Raw genomic sequence first — 18824 nt, 5'->3', positions numbered from 1 at the left:
CAACTTTGGAAGAAACTTAAGTTAATGAATGAAGTCTAAATTTTAAGAGTTTAAATTTTATTTATTCTGTCAAAATGTGTTTCATTTAATTTAAAGTACTACTGGAAGGCTCCATCAAGATTCCTTTAGAGTGTTAAATAACTACCACAGAAATCACTTCTTTGCTAAGCAAATATAAACATCTAGGAAAAAGGAAAGGTATTAAGTATTTTCCAAAACACATGGTGAGAGGATACAGAGTTTAAGAAATCAGCTGAGTCATTTTCAGAGTTCAAGTCTATTGAAAACAGTGGGGGGAACCACAGGTGAATTCACTAAAAGGACCAAGTTAGGATGTAAAATGCCAAGTGATCCGGGCCAGGATAGAAGGATCTAATATTGAATTTCCTACTGTCCTTTGCAGCTCGAGTTCAACTAGGATTGAATAGAAGGTGTTTGATCAGCTTGTACGTTGTGTTTTTACTTAGAGCCTTACAAGGAAAAACTCCCACCTTTTCTCCTGAGTCATAATGTATAATTTCAAACAGAGATCATGGTACATACCCTGCAAGGAGTCAACTTAAAGTTCTAGCTTTGAAATACAATTTGAAAAGAGACAGACTAACACAATTATGGCCTTAAAATTTTTTCTTGTCTTTATATTTACCATAAATTTCTAAAACACAATTGAGGTAAAATGAAAAGAAAAACAAATAGGCATCATCACAACAACTCTTAACTATAACTGTATGATCATTAGGTACCAGACACCATGCCAAATTATTTACCTGCACTATTTAATACTTAAACATGTCTCTTTTGTGTTTGTAGTCTGAGGTGTGTACTTTCATTATCACTATTTTTCAGATGAGGATCTGTGACTTAGAAAATTTAAGTAAATTACCTAAGGTCTATGAGACTTGAACCTAAGCTGTCTGATCTTTTTTATTAGTTTATTAAATAGCACATACCACTTATATAAAAACTACAGAGAGTACAGAAATGTTTACTAGAAGATCTTCCATCTTCAAATTCTGTTTTTCAGAAATGATTGAAGCTAACAGTTTAACACTCCAGTAATTTAATATACCTACCTACTCCCCCAAAATTGGCATCCTATTTTATATGTCAATGCATCAAAATTTTCTATTTTAATCTACTATTATTTTTGTAGAATGAAAGTTTTGAGGATTAAAGAAAAAATTAACATTTCAACATATGAAGTCCCAGAGATATTACTAAAATATATTTAGTTTTCAATATTTGTATTTTATCCTCTGTTGGCTTTCCATTTCCTTTGTTTTAAATTTTTAAGTTATAGTTAGTTATAGTGATTATATATACATAATGATTTTGTGCCTGTTTAGCTGAATTTTGTCACTTTTTAAATCTCCCCTTTCCTCAGAGAATAAGCTCCTGTATAACTGGAAATGTCTTTGTTCTAGCTATATATATATATATGTAAAATATAACTATATATGTATATATTTATATATATGTAAAATTAAATATATATATATTTCAACTGAAACTTTTTCTTCCTCCTGTTCAATCCTGTATCTACTAAGTCTTCTAAAATGACTATTAATATGGAAAAGGTTAAGTTCAGAGTGATACTACACCTGGCAGGTGCCTTGCATTTTTTATCTGGGTACTTCCTAGTTGAATTTGTTTGGTAACTTGTTAGGATATATCTCAGTATAATTCTCTCTTTATGATTTTTTTCTGGTGTGTAATGTGCCTATTCAGAAGTAATTAAATTGATAACTTTATTCAAACTATTTTAATTGTTCCTTCTCTTTTTTTTCTATTTTAGGATCACCTATTATGTGTGTGTTGAATTTCTTTGGCCATTTCTGTGCTGCCTCATGAGATGTAGTTAGCATAAGGGTTAAGAATGCATTCTGATGAAAGCTTGATTAGGCTTCAATGGCACCTCCATAATTTAATTGCTATGTGACCACAGAATAATTCAATCTCTCTGAGCCTCAGTTAATCCACTGAGTTTATCTGGATTGGATATAATGGTAAATAATAATATAATTTTCCTCAGAAGACTTTTGTGACGATTAAGTTCATATATGCAAAGTGCTTAGAACAGGGCCAAAAAATGCAGTTTTTAGCTATTAATATGTCTGCTAAGTTGTCATTTATTTTCTCTGTAATGCCTTTTATTCTCCTCTCTTTCCGTATTCTATTTATTTCTCCAAATATCTTACTACCAATAATTGATTTCAGTAGTCTGTTTTCTAACTCCAATACTTTTAAGTTCATGTAATTAGTTTATTACTATTTTTATTTGTTGATAACTGCCAGGGTAATGAACATTTTTTCTATCTCCTTATAACTTTTTTACCTCTTGTTGCTTCTTCTGTTCAAGTTATTTGTAAGAAGAGTTCTTTTTTCATTAATTTATTTTAGATTGTTAAAGAACGACTAAATTATTCTTATATCTGGAGTCTGAAATTCATAAATCACCTATAATTTTACTTTTAGTGTTTTTAAAGACTTATTTTATTTGAGAGACAGAGAGACAGAGAGAGGGAGCACATGGTTGGGGAGGGACATAGGAGAAAGAATCTCAAACTACTTGCTGAGTGCAGAACCTGATGCAAGACTTGATATCATGACCCTGAGATCAAAATCTGAGAATCAAGAATTAGCGGCTTAACCAACTACACCACCCAGGTGCCCCAAATCACCTATAATTTTAAATAATTCTTACCTTTGATGCTATTATAATATGTGTGAGTATCTATTCAAAGCTACCAACTTATTCAGATTTGACTTGGGGCATTTCAATTTGCCTTTTTGTTTTAATTGCATTTTTTTTGTTTGTATGTTTGCCCAATAATTGACTGGATATGAACATAGGTCACTTTTCCACCTTTATACATAGTATGATAACTCTTCTGATTCAGATTTGGTCTCTTATTGAAAGCAAACAGATAACCAGGACAAATATTTAGTAGGGCTCATTTTTCTGCCTCCCTACTCACAGGATGTGTTTTGTTTTGTTTTGTTTTGTTTTTGTTTTGCTTTTTGGTAATTAGAAAGTTTTAAAAATCAAATCCAGGTAGCACCTCCAAGTAAAGGCATCTTTAGTTTTCTGTATTATCCTTAATGCCTCACTTCCAGCAAAGCTTTCTTTCAGGAATATTAGGCCTTGGGATGAATAGAGCTATTGGGTTATGTCTAAAATATCAGGCTGTGGTAAGGAACAAGGACACTACAAAAAAAAATCACAATCCCTCAAACCTTAGTCATTATATTTTTAAAAAGAATTCTTTTGAATCACTTTTTAAAAATGTAGAGTTCTCTTAAATTACTATTTAAAAAAAAACACAAGACTATTAAAGAGAATGCCTCTGCTCAATAAATACAAATGGAACATTTTATCTCGTTGCATCTTTTTGACCATTTTGAAAGATTTCAAGGGTAGGAGTTGAGTAAGCATGCCTTGAATTTATCATATCTTATTGGAAATTGCTTAAGACTTTCTATTGTCAGGGATCCCTGGTTGGCGCAGCGGTTTGGCGCCTGCCTTTGGCCCAGGGTGGGATCCTGGAGACCCGGGATCGAATCCCACGTCGGACTCCCGGTGCATGGAGCCTGCTTCTCCCTCTGCCTGTGTCTCTCTCTCTCCCTCTCTCTCTCTCTGTATGACTCTCTCTTATGTATGACTATCATAAATAAATAAAAATTAAAAAAAAAGACTTTGTATTGTCTTTTCAAAAAAGTGCTGGAAAGCAATGTTTTCAAATATGTAAACAACATGGGTAAAAAAAAAAAAACTTTGATTATCCTTTTGGATGTTGTACCCTAATGATCTGTCATATTTTTAGATGGACATAAATGATTGGCTCCAGACCTACATCGTTGCCCTGAATTAAGATATTAATCTACAACTATTTACATAAAAATTAGATTAAAGCTTATTCTGTGATGAATCAGAGTGAATAAATCTGTTATAATATGTGTGTGGAAGAGTATATAGGAAGGAGGGAAGGAGGGCAGGAAGAAAGTAAGGAAGTGATGATTATTATTAGGAATTGGTTCATGATTCTGGAGGGTGGCAAGTCAAAAATCTGCAGAGTAGATACCGAGGCAGGCTGATGCTGCAGTTTTAGTCCAAGGTCAGCAGACTGGAACCCAGAACAGCCCATGCTCCAGCTTGAATCTGAAGAGCTTCTGCTATAGTACCAGGGAGAATCAATGTTGCAGATAAAGTCCAAAGGCAGTGTGCCAGAGAAATTATTTCTTGCTTGGAGGAGGCCAGTCTTTCTGTTCTTTATTATTATTATTATTATTATTATTATTATTATTATTTATTCATTCATGAGAGACACACAGAGAGAGAGAGAGGCAGAGACACAGGCAGAGGGAGAAGAAGACTCCCTGTAGGGAGCCTCATGTGAACCAAAGGCATACGTACAACTGCTGAGCTACCCAAGTGTCCCCAGTTTTCTGTTCTATTCAGGGATTCAACTGATTGGATGAGCCCCCAGACACATTATGGAGGGCAATCTGCTTTACTTAAATCCCTCTATTTAAATGTTAATCTTATCAAAAATTACCCTCAGAGAAACACCCAAAATAATGTTTGACCAAATATCTGGGTACCCCATGGCCCAGCCAAATGAACACATGAAAGTATCTTAGACCATCATAATTATCTTAGAGATTGGAATGAATTGTCAGTTGATAAGAACCCTGATAATCAATATTTACTAGTTGTGCTCAAACATAAATCAACAAGAGAACATAAGAAATAATTTAAAGAATTCCTTTCTTTTCAAAACATTGTGTTTTAAAAAAATAAAAACCTAAATGAGTGAGTAGAAAAAGTAAAGTCTATCTATAGACATCAGCCCATTTCCAAGTAGTCCTACTGAAAACTGGCAATTGAAGTCTGCCCATGTGGGAGTAAAATCTATTCTATAAAGAAATAACAGTTTATACATAAATATCTTCAAATAGACAACCCTTTAAAAAATTAAACAACTGCATTTATTATTCAAGATCAATGTCTTCTTTATTAAATTCACTGTGTTTGAACTTACTATTTTCCCGTTTTAAAATGCCTTCAAAAAAATAAAATAATGTCTTTTAAAACCCTAGAGGAAATCTTCTCTTTATCTTAGAAAATCTCATTAAGTGTTAAGCATCTGACACTTGATTTTAGCTCAGGTCATGATCTCAGGGCTCCAAGCCTCAGGATCTCAGCCCTTATGGGCTCCAAGCTCAGTGGCGAGTCTGCTTGAGATTCTCTCTCTCCCCTCCCTCCACTTCTCCCTACCACTAATGCATGCTTTCTCTCTCTCAAATAATAAGTGAATCTTATTTAAAAACATGAATAAAAAAGAAAAATCCCAGCTGCTAACTTTTGGACGATTGATTCAATTTACAAATGAACTTGTCTCTAAATATGGTTTTCAACATCATGAGATACTGGTAAGGAGCAACAAGCAGTATTACCCATGATTGTTATTTCTTTTTACCATATTAATGGTTGATTAATAGATAATTGATTGTATACACTGAGTTGATGTCAAATTGGCACCTAAGGCCATCTAGCAAAGTGGCAATCTATTTCTAGGCTTTGGCAGCAGAAGTTTGGAGAAGGTCACCGAAAGTATCTTTTATTTAGCTCTTACGGGGTTTGCTTTTTAAAATTATTTCATTGGGATATTTGGAGAATGCAATCTTAATAAAATACTGGGTTCCTTTGTCAACTTTTATATAGTGCTTACTATGTGCTCAACACCTGTCTCAGTATTTTTTTTTTTTAGTCAACATGTTTATCTCAGTACTTTTTGTATAATAACACTTTTAATCCTCACAGTAAATCTGTGATTTGTATATTCACATGCCTACTTTAAAGATTAGGTACATGAGTCACGGAAAGTTAATGACTTCCCCAAGCTCACTGTGGTAGTGAGCAAAGGAGGCATGATTCCGTAGTTTGACTGCTGAGTTTGATTCTTAACCACTCCACTTTCTACTTCTACATCACAATACACCAGTTCATAGTATATGAGTTTGTTTAGTATAGCATCAGATACAAAGATACAAATATAAGGATACCTAAATGTCAAAAATAAATGCTTATTGCATATATGGCAGGGAAATATGAAATAGTACCCCAGAGAGAAACTATGTTACATCTATCAGGAGATCGGTAAATTTTAAAAAGTATAACAACATTGAGTGATAGCAAGGATGGAATAAAATCACAACATTTATACAACTTTAACAAAGTTTAAAATAATGTAAATCCTGTAAAAACAATTTGGTATTTCTATTAAAATTAGTTATTCATATAACCTTCTGCATTCCTTCAACATCGGAGTCAGCCCATGCTATATGGCCTAGAGAAACTCTTGTATTTGCTGGAATTATTTCCAATTTTCTCCCTCAAATTTCCAATGTGATACATTTCAGGGGGAGCAGTTTTTGTCTTCTGGGAGGCTGCCAGAAATAGTTCTTTACAAAGTAGTAATTTCTGGAAGACAGGTCATGGTTTGCCTCTGTAGCAGGTACAAGAAAACTGCCAGAAGCTCTGTTACTTCCTGATGCCATGTTTGGACATTTGAGTTAGTCAGTACCAGAGAAGCTTCTGGACCCTTATATCAGAGATTTTCTCTAACTCTAGCACATTCTACTTAACACCAAAAAAAAAAAAAAATGCTGGCTTTCTAAACTCTGCTCACGTTCTTTTAAAAATGTCTTCCTTTAACTTTACACATGAGACAGTCTGTGTACTGCATCAAAAACCAGCATGTTCTGCAGAAAAGGGATGATTTTTAAAAATGCTTGACAGAGAATACCTGATAATTCCAAGCAATGTGCTCATTAATGAAACCACTTTATAAAAACCTTAAAAAGTAACTTTTGTATGAAAAGCTTCAAGCATTTTCCAGTAACCCTAGAGATATCTATGATATTAATGTGAACGTAGTGACAAAATTTCAATAAAGAATGAAAGGGATGGGCTTTTGTGTGTGACAAAGTGGGATATAATGTTTCACACACTGAATTTTATTTTTAATCTACAACAGAAAAACTGGTGATGCTGGAGTAGAATGACAGAGCACAGAATTGGAATCAAAAGATAAGCTTTCAGTTTCTGATTTTTTGGCTTGGGCATTTCTAAGCCAAAGCCATAAAATGGTGGCGGAGACTCAGGACAATGACTTACGACGCATTATATATAAGCCAAAGTTATTTGGAAATTAGAAGTACCATATAGTTACAAAGGAGTTATTGGCCAAGTGAGAATATGATTTATATTCTGGAGGGATGTTTCCTTTGATTCAACATTTCATATCTTTTGTTTTTCTGGGTATAGATTAACAGTAGGCCAGAGTGTTAATATATGTATTCTATAATTCATGAACATTTGAAAGTCTGAATAAGTGGGTACAGCACAGAATTGACTTAATTATGGCATGTAGTGTACATAATTCAGAAGTTCAATCTTTCATTACTTACATTGAAATATAAAAATCACGATGGAAGGTTAGATGGTAGAGAGGATAGATATGTGATAAAGTAATCATGTGGATAGGTAGGTAGTGGGTGGTATGTGGGTGATCATTGTATCATTATTTCAACTTTGTTCTATACTTGAAATTTTTCATTAAAAATGCTAAAGGGAAAAAGAAAAAGTGACTCCTGTGAGAGCTGAAACTGTCTTTTTTTAAATAATAAATTTATTTTTTTCTTGGTGTTCAATTTGCCAACATACAGAATAACACCCAGTGCTCATCACGTCAAGTGCCCCCCTCAGTGCCCGTCACCCAGTCACCCCCACCCCCAGCCCTCCTCCCCTTCCACCCTCCCTTAGTTCATTTCCCAGAGTTAGGAGTCTTTATGTTCTGTCTCCCTTTCTGATATTTTCCACACATTTCTTCTCCCTTCCCTTATATTCCCTTTCACTATTATTTATATTCCCCAAATGAATGAGAACATATAAGGTTTGTCCTTCTCCGATTGACTTACTTCACTCAGCATAATACCCTCCAGTTCCATCCACGTTGAAGCAAATGGTGGGTATTTGTCGTTTCTAATGGCTGAGGAATATTCCATTGTATACATAAACCACATCTTCTTTATCCATTCATCTTTCGATGGACACCGAGGCTCCTTCCACAGTTTGGCTATTGTGGACATTGCTGCTAGAAACATCGGGGTGCAGGTGTCCCGGCGTTTCATTGCATCTGAATCTTTGGGGTAAATCCCCAACAGTGCAATTGCTGGGTCGTAGGGCAGGTCTATTTTTGACTCTTTGAGGAACCTCCACACAGTTTTCCAGAGTGGCTGCACCAGTTCACATTCCCACCAACAGTGTAAGAGGGTTCCCTTTTATCCACATCCTCTCCAACATTTGTGGTTTCCTGCCTTGTTAATTTTCCCCATTCTCACTGGTGTGAGGTGGGATCTCATTGTGGTTTTGATTTGTATTTCCCTGATGGCAAGTGATGCAGAGCATTTTCTCATGTGCATGTTGGCCATGTCTATGTCTTCCTCTGTGAGATTTCTCTTCATGTCTTTTGCCCATTTCATGATTGGATTGTTTGTTTCTTTGCTGTTGAGTTTAATAAGTTCTTTATAGATCTTGGAAACTAGCCCTTTATCTGATATGTCATTTGCAAATATCTTCTCCCATTCTGTAGGTTGTCTTTGAGTTTTGTTGCCTGTTTCTTTTGCTGTGCAGAAGCTTTTTATCTTGATGAAGTCCCAATAGTTCATTTTTGCTTTTGTTTCTTTTGCCTTCACAGATGTATCTTGCAAGAAGTTGCTGTGGCCGAGTTCAAGAAGGGTGTTGCCTGTGTTCTCCTCTAGGATTTTGATGGAATCTTGTCTCACATTTAGATCTTTCATCCATTTTGAGTTTATCTTTGTGTATGGTGCAAGAGAGTGGTCCAGTTTCATTCTTCTGCATGTGGATGTCCAATTTTCCCAGCACCATTTATTGAAGAGACTGTCTTTCTTCCAGTGGATCGTCTTTCCTCCTTTATCGAATATTAGTTGACCATAAAGCTGAGGGTCCACTTCTGGGTTCTCTATTCTGTTCCATTGATCTATGTGTCTGTTTTTGTGCCAGTACCACATGTCTTGATGACCACAGCTTTGTAGTACAACCTGAAATCTGGCATTGTGATGCCCCAGATATGGTTTTCTTTTTTAAAATTCCCCTGGCTATTTGGGGTCTTTTCTGGTTCCACACAAATCTTAAAATAATTTGTTCTAACTCTCTGAAGAAAGTCCATGGTATTTTGATAGGGATTGCATTAAACGTGTAAATTGCCCTGGGTAACATTGACATTTTCACAATATTAATTCTGCCAATCCATGAGCATGGAATATTTTTCCATCTCTTTGTGTCTTCCTCAGTTTCTTTCAGAAGTGTTCTATAGTTTTTAGGGTATAGATCCTTTTCCTCTTTGGTTAGGTTTATTCCTAGGTATCTTATGCTTTTGGGTGCAATTGTAAATGGGATTGACTCCTTCATTTCTCTTTCTTCAGTCTCATTGTTAGTGTATAGAAATGCCACTGACTTCTGGGCATTGATTTTGTATCCTGCCACACTGCCAAATTGCTGTATGAGTTCTAGCAATCTTGGGGTGGAGTCTTTTGGGTTTTCTATGTAGAGTATCATGTCATCGGCAAAGAGGGAGAGTTTGACTTCTTCTTTGCCAATTTGAATGCCTTTAATGTCTTTTTGTTGCTGATTGCTGAGGCTAGGACTTCCAGTACTATGCTGAATAGCAGTGGTGAGAGTGGACATCCCTGTCTTGTTCCTGATCTTAGGGGAAAAGCTCCCAGTGCTTCCCCATTGAGAATGATAGTTGCCGAGGGCTTTTCGTAGATGGCTTTTAAGATGTTGAGGAAAGTTCCCTCTATCCCTACACTCTGAAGAGTTTTGATCAGGAATGGATGCTGTATTTTGTCAAATGCTTTCTCTGCATCTAATGAGAGGATCATATGGTCCTTGGTTTTTCTCTTGCTGATATGATCAATCACATTGATTGTTGTACGAGTGTTGAACCAGCCTCGTGTCCCAGGGATAAATCCTACTTGGTCATGGTGAATACTTTTCTTAATGTACTCTTGGATCCTATTGGCTAGTATCATGTTGAGAATTTTTGCATCCATGTTCATCAGGGATATTGGTCTGTAATTCTCCTTTTTGGTGGGGTCTTTGTCTGGTTTTGGAATTAAGGTGATGCTGGCCTCATAGAACGAATTTGGAAGTACTCCATCTCTTTCTATCTTTCCAAACAGCTTTAGTAGAATAGGTATGGTTCCTTCTTTAAACGTTTGATAGAATTCCCCTGGGAAGCCATCTGGCCCTGGACTTTTGTGTCTTGGGAGGTTTTTGATGACTGCTTCAATTTCCTCCCTGGTTATTGGCCTGTTCAGGTTTTCTATTTCTTCCTGTTCCAGTTTTGGTAGTTTGTGGCTTTCCAGGAATGCGTCCATTTCTTCTAGATTGCCTAATTTATTGGCGTAGAGCTGTTCATAATATGTTTTTAAAATCGTTTGTATTTCCTTGGTGTTGGTAGTGATCTCTCCTTTCTCATTCATGATTTTATTAATTTGAGTCTTCTCTCTCTTCTTTTTAATAAGGTTGGCTAATGGTTTATCTATCTTATTAATTCTTTCAAAGAACCAACTCCTGGTTCTGTTGATATGTTCCACAGTTCTTCTGGTCTCCATTTTGTTGAGTTCTGCTTGAATCTTTATTAACTCTCTTCTTCTGCTGGGTGTAGGATCTATTTGCTGTTTTTTCTCCAGCTCCTTTATGTGTAAGGTTAGCTTTTGTATTTGAGTTCTTTCCAGTTTTGGAATGGATGCTTGTATTGCGATGTATTTCCCTCTTAGGACTGCTTTTGCTGCATCCCAAAGATTTTGAACAGTCGTATCTTCATTCTCATTAGTTTCCATGCATCTTTTTAATTCTTCCTTAATTTCCTGGTTGACCCTTTCATCTTTTAGCAGGATGGTCCTTAACCTCCACGTGTTTGAGGTCCTTCCAAACTTCTTGTTGTGATTTAGTTCTAATTTCAAGGCATTATGGTCTGAGAATATGCAGGGGACGATCCCAATCATTTGGTATCGGTTCAGACCTGATTTGTGACCCAGTATGTGGTCTATTCTGGAGAAAGTTCCATGTGCACTTGAGAAGAATGTGTATTCAGTTGAGTTTGGATGTAAAGTTCTGTAGATATCTGTGAAATCCATCTGGTCCAGTGTATCATTTAAAGCTGTCGTTTCTTTGCAGATGTTGTGCTTAGAAGACCTATCGAGTATAGAAAGAGCTAGATTGAAATCACCAAGTATAAGTGTATTATTATCTAAGTATTTCTTCACTTTGGTTATTGATTGATATATTTGGCAGCTCCCACATTCGGGGCATATATATTGAGGATTGTTAAGTCCTCTTGCTGGATAGATCCTTTAAGTATGATATAGTGTCCCTCTTCATCTCTCACTACAGTCTTCGGGGTAAATTTTAGTTTATCTGATATAAGGATGGCTACCCCTGCTTTCTTTTGAGGACCATTTGAATGGTAAATGGTTCTCCAACCTTTTATTTTCAGGCTGTAGGTGTCTTCTGTCTAAAATGAGTCTCTTGTAGACAGCAAATAGATGGGTCCTGCTTTTTTATCCAGTCTGAAACCCTGCGCCTTTTGATGGGGTCATTAAGCCCGTTCACGTTCAGAGTTACTATTGACAGATATGAGTTTAGTGTCATCATGATATCTATTTAGTCCTTGTTTTTGTGGATTGTTCCACTGAACTTCTTCTTAAAGGGGAATTTTAAGAGTCCCCCTTAAAATTTCTTGCAGAGCTGGTTTGGAGGTCACATATTCTTTCAGTTCCTGCCTGTCTTGGAAGCTCTTTATCTCTCCTTCCATTTTGAATGAGAGCCTTGCTGGATAAAGTATTCTTGGTTGCATGTTCTTCTCATTTAGGACCCTGAATATATCCTGCCAGCCCTTTCTGGCCTGCCAGGTCTCTGTGGAGAGGTCTGCTGTTACCCTAATATTCCTCCCCATAAAAGTCAGGGACTTCTTGTCTCTTGCTGCTTTAAGGATCTTCTCTTTATCTTTGGAATTTGCAAGCTTCACTATTAAATGTCGAGGTGTTGAACGGTTTTTATTGATTTTAGGGGGGGATCTCTCTATTTCCTGGATCTGAATGCCTGTTTCCCTTCCCAGATTGGGAAAGTTTTCAGCTAGGATTTGTTCAAATACATATTCTGGCCCTCTGGCCCTTTCGGCGCCCTCGGGAACCCCAATTAAACGTAGGTTTTTCTTCCTTAGGCTGTCATTTATTTCCCTTAATCTGTCTTCATGGTCCTTTAATTGTCTGTCTCTTTTTTCCTCAGTTTCTCTCTTTGCCATTAACTTGTCTTCTATGTCACTCACTCGTTCTTCCACCTCGTTGACCCTCGTCGTTAGGACTTGTAGTTTGGATTGCATCTCATTCAGTTGATTTTTAATTTCTGCCTGATTGGATCTAAATTCTGCAGTCATGAAGTCTCGTGAGTCCTTAATGCTTTTTTCTAGAGCCACCAGGAGCTGTAGAATAGTGCTTCTGAATTGGCTTTCTGACATTGAAGTGTAATCCAGATTTTGTAACTCTGTGGGAGAGAGGGCTGTTTCTGATTCTTTCTTTTGAGGTGAGGTTTTCCTGCTAGTCATTTTGCTCAGTGCAGAGTGGCCAAAAAGCAAGTTGTATTGGGAAAAGGAGAAAAGAGAGAGAGAGAGAAGGAAAGAAAAGAGAAAAAGAAAAAAGGAAGAAAAAAGAAGAAAAAGAGAAGAAAAAGAAAGAAAGGTGAAAAAAAAGGTGGTGGGGGAAGCAATCAGAAATCAAAAAGAAAAAAAAAAACAACAAAACACAAAAACCACGGGGAGTATCTTCTGATTCTGTAGACTTCAAGTCCCTTGACTTCCCCTGGAACTGGTCCGTCCAGCTGGTCTTCTGGGGAGGGGCCTGCTGTGCTGATTCTCAGGTGTTAGCACTTGGGGGAGCTGCTCCGCCCCCTCCTGCTGCAGGGCTCAGCGGGGGTTGTTCACCCCGTGAGGCCCCAGGAGGAACAGCCCCAGTGGCTACGGCAGCCCTGGAAGCCTGGATTCAGCCTCCGCAGTAACTCCGGGGCTCTCTCGTCCGCAGGGCCTGGAGGCTCCGGGGCGGGGCCGCTGATCTGCTCAGCTCGGGGCAGGAGCGTCCTCGCTGTCCTGGGCCCTCCCGGCCTCTGCCTGTCCCGGGGGAGGCCGGATCCTGGGCTGTGTCCCGGCGCCCTGTGCTCCGGGTCCTGCGCTGTGGGATTCGCGCTCCCGCCCCGCAGCCCCCTCCGCTGGAGCCGCCGCCCGAGCCCCTCCGAGCTGCTCCGGCGGTCCCGCCGTGCGCGCTGCAGCCCTTAGGGAGCTCGGCGCACTCTCCGGGGCGCAGGTGTCTGTTAGTGTCCCCGGGAGCCCGAGGGCATCCCCGCCCTCCTGGGTCCTGCTCCAACTCCCTGCGAGCCCCTTTCCGCCCGGGAAGGTTGGTGCAGCTCCTGCTCCTCCGGGACGGGGCTCTCCTGTCCTGGGGACACTCGCCCCGGCCTCAGCCCGGCTCCTCGCGGGCCCCTCCCCCTCGGAGGCCTTTTGTTCCTTTATTTCTCTTTCCCCGTCTTCCTGCCTTGATAGAAGCGCGGACTCTTCTCACTGTAGCGTTCCAGCTGGTCTCTCTTTACATCTCAGGCCGAATTCGTAGATTTTCAGGATGGTTTGAAGGTTATCTAGGTCATTTGGTGGGGACAGGTGACCTGGGGACCCCCTCCTCCGCCGTCTTGCCCCTCCCTCCTGAAACTGTCTTTGTTCTGCCTTAAATCCTGGAAGAGAACTTGCCAACAGAGAACACTAACAGAGCAGGCTGCTGGCATGTGGTGAATGTCCTCTCAGGGAGGAGGAAAGAAATCACAAAAATTAATGTATGTCTTTCATGTTCCTGATCGCTTGTTAAAGATCCCATCTAGCCCTCCTTAGAGGTGTCCTGGAGTATAGATATTTTAAACAGTCTAAGTTTACAGGCAGGCCGTATAAACTTAACATAATGTGGAGGCATTATTTGACATAGAATTTTTGACACCATTTAAAGCTTTGCAATTACTTAATTAGTCAATTAGCCCACATGCCATCTATTTAAAGATTCTTTGCCTATTTAAAAGAGGTGCACATTTTATGTTGTCATTTACTGCCCTCTAAAATATTCTTGCAACAGGCATTTTGACTATATCACATAATTATAGTACAAGGCACAACTTACAGTTTGCTTAAAATCCTAAGTACAGTTATTTATCCCAAAAGTAATAAATGAGTAAATATCTAAATTATCATAATAAACTACATAAACAAAATCATCTAAATAAACCAAGAAAGGAGAAGAAAAGGAAAGGAAAATAGGAAAACGGGAGGGAGAGAAAGAAAGGGGTAGGAAGGGAAATATGAGATTCTCCTTAGAATAAATGAAATGGCAAACCAGTGATATTTAGATGGCTGGATAAGTTAACAATTTCATCATAGGTCCATTTCATTTGAACTTTCATTCAAGTTATGACTCAAACTCTGTACTGTAGATCTTCATTTTTCTTAGCTTCCCCATCTACATAAATTTCCCCTCTAGATATTTTGTGAAGTTGATTTTTTGATATCAAGCAAAATGTACATATTCTACAGTGATGGGTTAAGAGATCTGGATCCTAGGGAATTCGTCTCTATCTCAGTTCTTAAAAATTGACTTATGACATTTGATCTCCTTTTTTTTTTTTAATCTTGTATCCTGTTTTTTGAAGTTTCTATTCCCTTGGCACACACTCAGGGCTTGGTTATTCCCCTGCCCTTCCAACTCAACTCTGTTAAGGTTGACCATGCCTACAGCCTTTATAATAGTGCTGATTCTCTGCCCATGAGTCATGTGCCTCATCCCATCTCTGGCTTCAGCAGTTGACCTTAAAGTTAACGATATAAAATTGTCTCACTTCACACCAAAGCAACACTATGGCAGGTGCATACATTTTCAATTCTCAATCATCTTTTACATCAGACTATGGTGTCATTATCTCAGGAAGGGACCTAAGTGCCTATAAAATGTATTACATTCTGCATGATACACTGTGATGTTGTTTCTCCCAGAATCTAAAAGGAGAAAGCCACATGCCCATCTGCTTTTAGCTTTTCCCTCTACCTGAGGTTTCCATTTTTCTCATTAATTTCTACTTTTCTTTATGGACCAAAGCTCAGAAATGGAAAGTGATGAAAGTTTGGTTTTCTGATAGGAATAGATGATTTTCTTTGTTTTGTTTTTAATCATCCAAAGCCTTCTCTACATCCATCACTAGCACGAGTCTTTTTTTTTCTTTTGTTTCTAAACAGAACCCACACACCTTCACCATGAAGTAATGAAGTATCAAGGTCTTATTTTAAGCATGAGAAGACTACAAAGGATGAAAAGTCAATAAAGGAAATCTATCCAGCAATTTCATAAAAATTTTAAAGCTACTCCTAAATTATTTATCCTGCATGTCATGATTTATAAAAATAAAAACAATTTATAGAGGACAGAACTATTATGTACCAATATTTATCATCTATTTTCTGCATATTTGGATAAAGAAGATGTGGTTTATGCATACAATGGAATATTCCTCAGCCATTAGAAACGACAAATACCCACCATTTGCTTCAACGTGGATGGAACTGGAGGGTATTATGCTGAGTGAAGTAAGTCAATTGGAGAAGGACAAACAGTGTATGTTCTCATTCATTTGTGGAATATGAATAATAGTGAAGGGGAATATAAGGGAAGGGAGAAGAAATGTGTGGGAAATATCAGAAAGGGAGACAGAACATAAAGACTCCTAACTCTGGGAAATGAACTAAGGGAGGGTGGAGGGGGAGGAGGGCTGGGGGTGGGGGTGACTGGGTGACGGGCACTGAGGGGGGCACTTGACGGGATGAGCACTGGGTGTTATTCTGTATGTTGGTAAATTGAACACCAATAAAAATTAATTTATTAAAAAAAAGCATAATTTCGATTATCAATAAATACATTAAAAATCAAAATTACTAATTCAAGGAACTCAGTATATTATATCTATGGTGCTGAAAAACTCCAAGGTCAAATCTGTGATTTCTAATATATGGTTCTGGTCATTGCTTTCTTATCAATGAACATGCTGTACTTTCCATTAAAACATCAATTTACTACAGATGCTTATGTACCTGCTTCTCAGATTCAACAATTCCATTCCTAGAGAGATGCCCATTAAAAATGGGTACATGGGTTGATCTAAAGATAATACCATATGATTTCACTCACATGTGGAATTTAAGAAACAACAACAAACAAAAGACAGAAAGAGAGAGAGAGAGAGAGAAACCAAGAAGCAGACTCTGAACTATAGAGAATATACTGATGGTTATCAGGGGGGAGATGGGTGGGGGATCAGTGAAATGGGTGATAGGGATTAAGAACACACTTATGATTAGCACCGAGTAATGTATAGAGTAATTGAATCACTATATTGCACACCTGAAACTAATTTAACATAACGTGTTATATATACACTCACATTAAGATTTTTAAAAACTAATAAAATAATTAAGAAAAATATATATCAAAATTTTCTCATTATCTTCATCCCTGATTGGCAAAAACTGGAATTGAATTAAATGCAAAGGAGTGATAAAAATGTGGCCACATGCCACATTGATTAATCTCACAGACACTATGTTTAGAGAAAGGAAAAATGCACATGTGTGGAATTCCATTTGTATGAAATTCAAAACATCGGTAAGGTTAATATGTGGTCAGGAGACAGAAAATGTGTTATTTCTGATGTGACAGGGAAGGCCATTAACAAATCTCTCAGGAGTGCTAGGTATGTTCCATATCTTGATAGCAGTTACGTGATTATCTACACATATAAAAATACTTGTACATGTACAAAATACAAAGTAAATGCTTGTGGATTAATTCATTTCGTATTTTGCACGCTTCATCATATTAATGTATACCCCTTCCCTCTGAAAGAGGAAAAAGCCTAAACAATAGGCTTTAAACTCATGTGTTTTTTTTCTGGAGGAAAGGCAAGGTATAAGAGATTTCATAATAAAATATTAACCTTTTTTCCCTAGAAGGTTATTCATAGCATAATCATATTAGTATCTGAATTGATTACTACTTTCCTTTGTCTCTTTAGATGTTATTAATGGCAAGAAGATTGACATGTGAAACTAACTCAGAGTGTTTAAATAAATTCTTAACCTCATAATACTTAATAGGAGAGCATATGGAAATTTCAGGGTCCTTGGGGTTAGTGGACCTATATTCATGAATGTTACTCTTGTCATGTTCCAGTTGTGTGAACTTGAGCACCTCTTTTAACCTTGCTAGAGTATCTTTTAGTTTTCTTCTCTGTAGAACTAAATACTTTTAATACCTATTGCATAGGTATTGAGTTAAAAGGAATAAAAGATTAAATGATTAAATAATAGATTAAATGCCTAATAGAGTAAATGATAAAAAACGTCACCTAGCACGTAGTTGTCCTGTATCTGTTAAATATCACCTCTGCATATTTTCAGAAAGAAGTGGAATGGTAAGGACAAAGGCGGAAGTGGAAAGATAAATAAGACTCAGCCTCTGATTTTTGTTCATGTACAATCAGTCACAGTGAAAGTAGGACACATGTGTGCCTATAATTAAAGATATAGTAAAATAGTTATATAAGGAGTGCTACAAAGTAGTAGGGTGATTAAGCATAGAAGAGCTTTCCTTTGGGGTTCAGGGACAAATACATTTGAGGCGGTCTTTTAAAAATAATTGATATTTACACAGGTACATTAGGTAAATGTTATATATGTAGGAATGCATAACACCTCTAGGAACCAAAGATTTAATCCAAATGTAGCATAAATATTTAAAATGTATGGCAAATAGCAGATATAGCAATAGAAAGTAGGGTGGGCTACATAGGTCACAGGCAGGTTGTAAAATAAGTTCTATATATGTCAACGGAAAAAAATAGTTCCACATTATTTTATACATGAAATAACACAAATATCATTTTTCCTCCTTCACTACACAATTTACACTTAGGACGTTATTATAAGTGTAATAAAATAGTAAGAGTAATGAGAATGCATGTAGGAGGATTAAAATGATTATTTTTAATTCCTATGAATTTAGGCAATTAACCCTTTAAAGATGCAAAAGAAATAATCTTTCCAAGACAAATTTCTTCATTTGTATATCCAGATCAGAAGATAGTCTCTGATACAATCCAGTGAGAACAAGAGTTGACTGCTCTGCTGTAGCCTGAATATTTTTATGTCCTTCCCAAATTGGTATGTTGAAACCTAATCCCTAGTGAGATGGTATATGGGGGAGGGGTCTTGGGAAAATAATTTGGTCACAAGAGTAGATTTCTCACATATGGGATTAATGCCCTTAAGAAAGAGACCACAGAGAGCTCCCTTATCCCTTCTGCCACTGTGTGACATATGCCATGAGGACACAGCAAAAGATAGCTGTCTATGAATCAGGAAGTGGACCCTCTCATCAAACATCAAATCAGCTAAAGCCTTGATCTTGGACTTCCCAGCCTCTAGAACTGCAAGAAATAAATGTCTGTTGCTTAAGCCACCCAGTCTATGTATTTGTGTTATATCAGCCCAAAGGAACTAAAACAACTGCTAAAATGGGAGAGACTTACTCACTGGACTTTCCTTTAGACCCAGGTGAATATGATTCTCAGGACTCTAGGGAGATCTTATTTAGCGATGAGA

General features: G+C 37.4%; 1 long non-coding RNA gene across 1 annotated transcript in view; it reads left to right on the top strand.

Annotated features, from left to right (window-relative positions):
• The window catches only part of LOC129503904 (uncharacterized), a 77742-nt gene extending 61886 nt beyond the window's left edge, over positions 1 to 15856 (top strand). The window contains exon 4 of the long non-coding RNA XR_008663256.1: positions 15408 to 15856. This is a non-coding gene — a long non-coding RNA (uncharacterized LOC129503904). The remainder of the gene's footprint in view (positions 1 to 15407) is intronic.
• The last annotated feature ends 2968 nt before the right edge of the window (positions 15857 to 18824 follow it).

This window comes from Nyctereutes procyonoides, unplaced genomic scaffold (assembly GCF_905146905.1).
Source record: "Nyctereutes procyonoides isolate TBG_1078 unplaced genomic scaffold, NYPRO_anot_genome, whole genome shotgun sequence".
Classification (NCBI taxonomy): Eukaryota; Metazoa; Chordata; class Mammalia; order Carnivora; family Canidae; genus Nyctereutes; species Nyctereutes procyonoides.
This window is presented reverse-complemented; position numbering and strand designations above follow the sequence as displayed.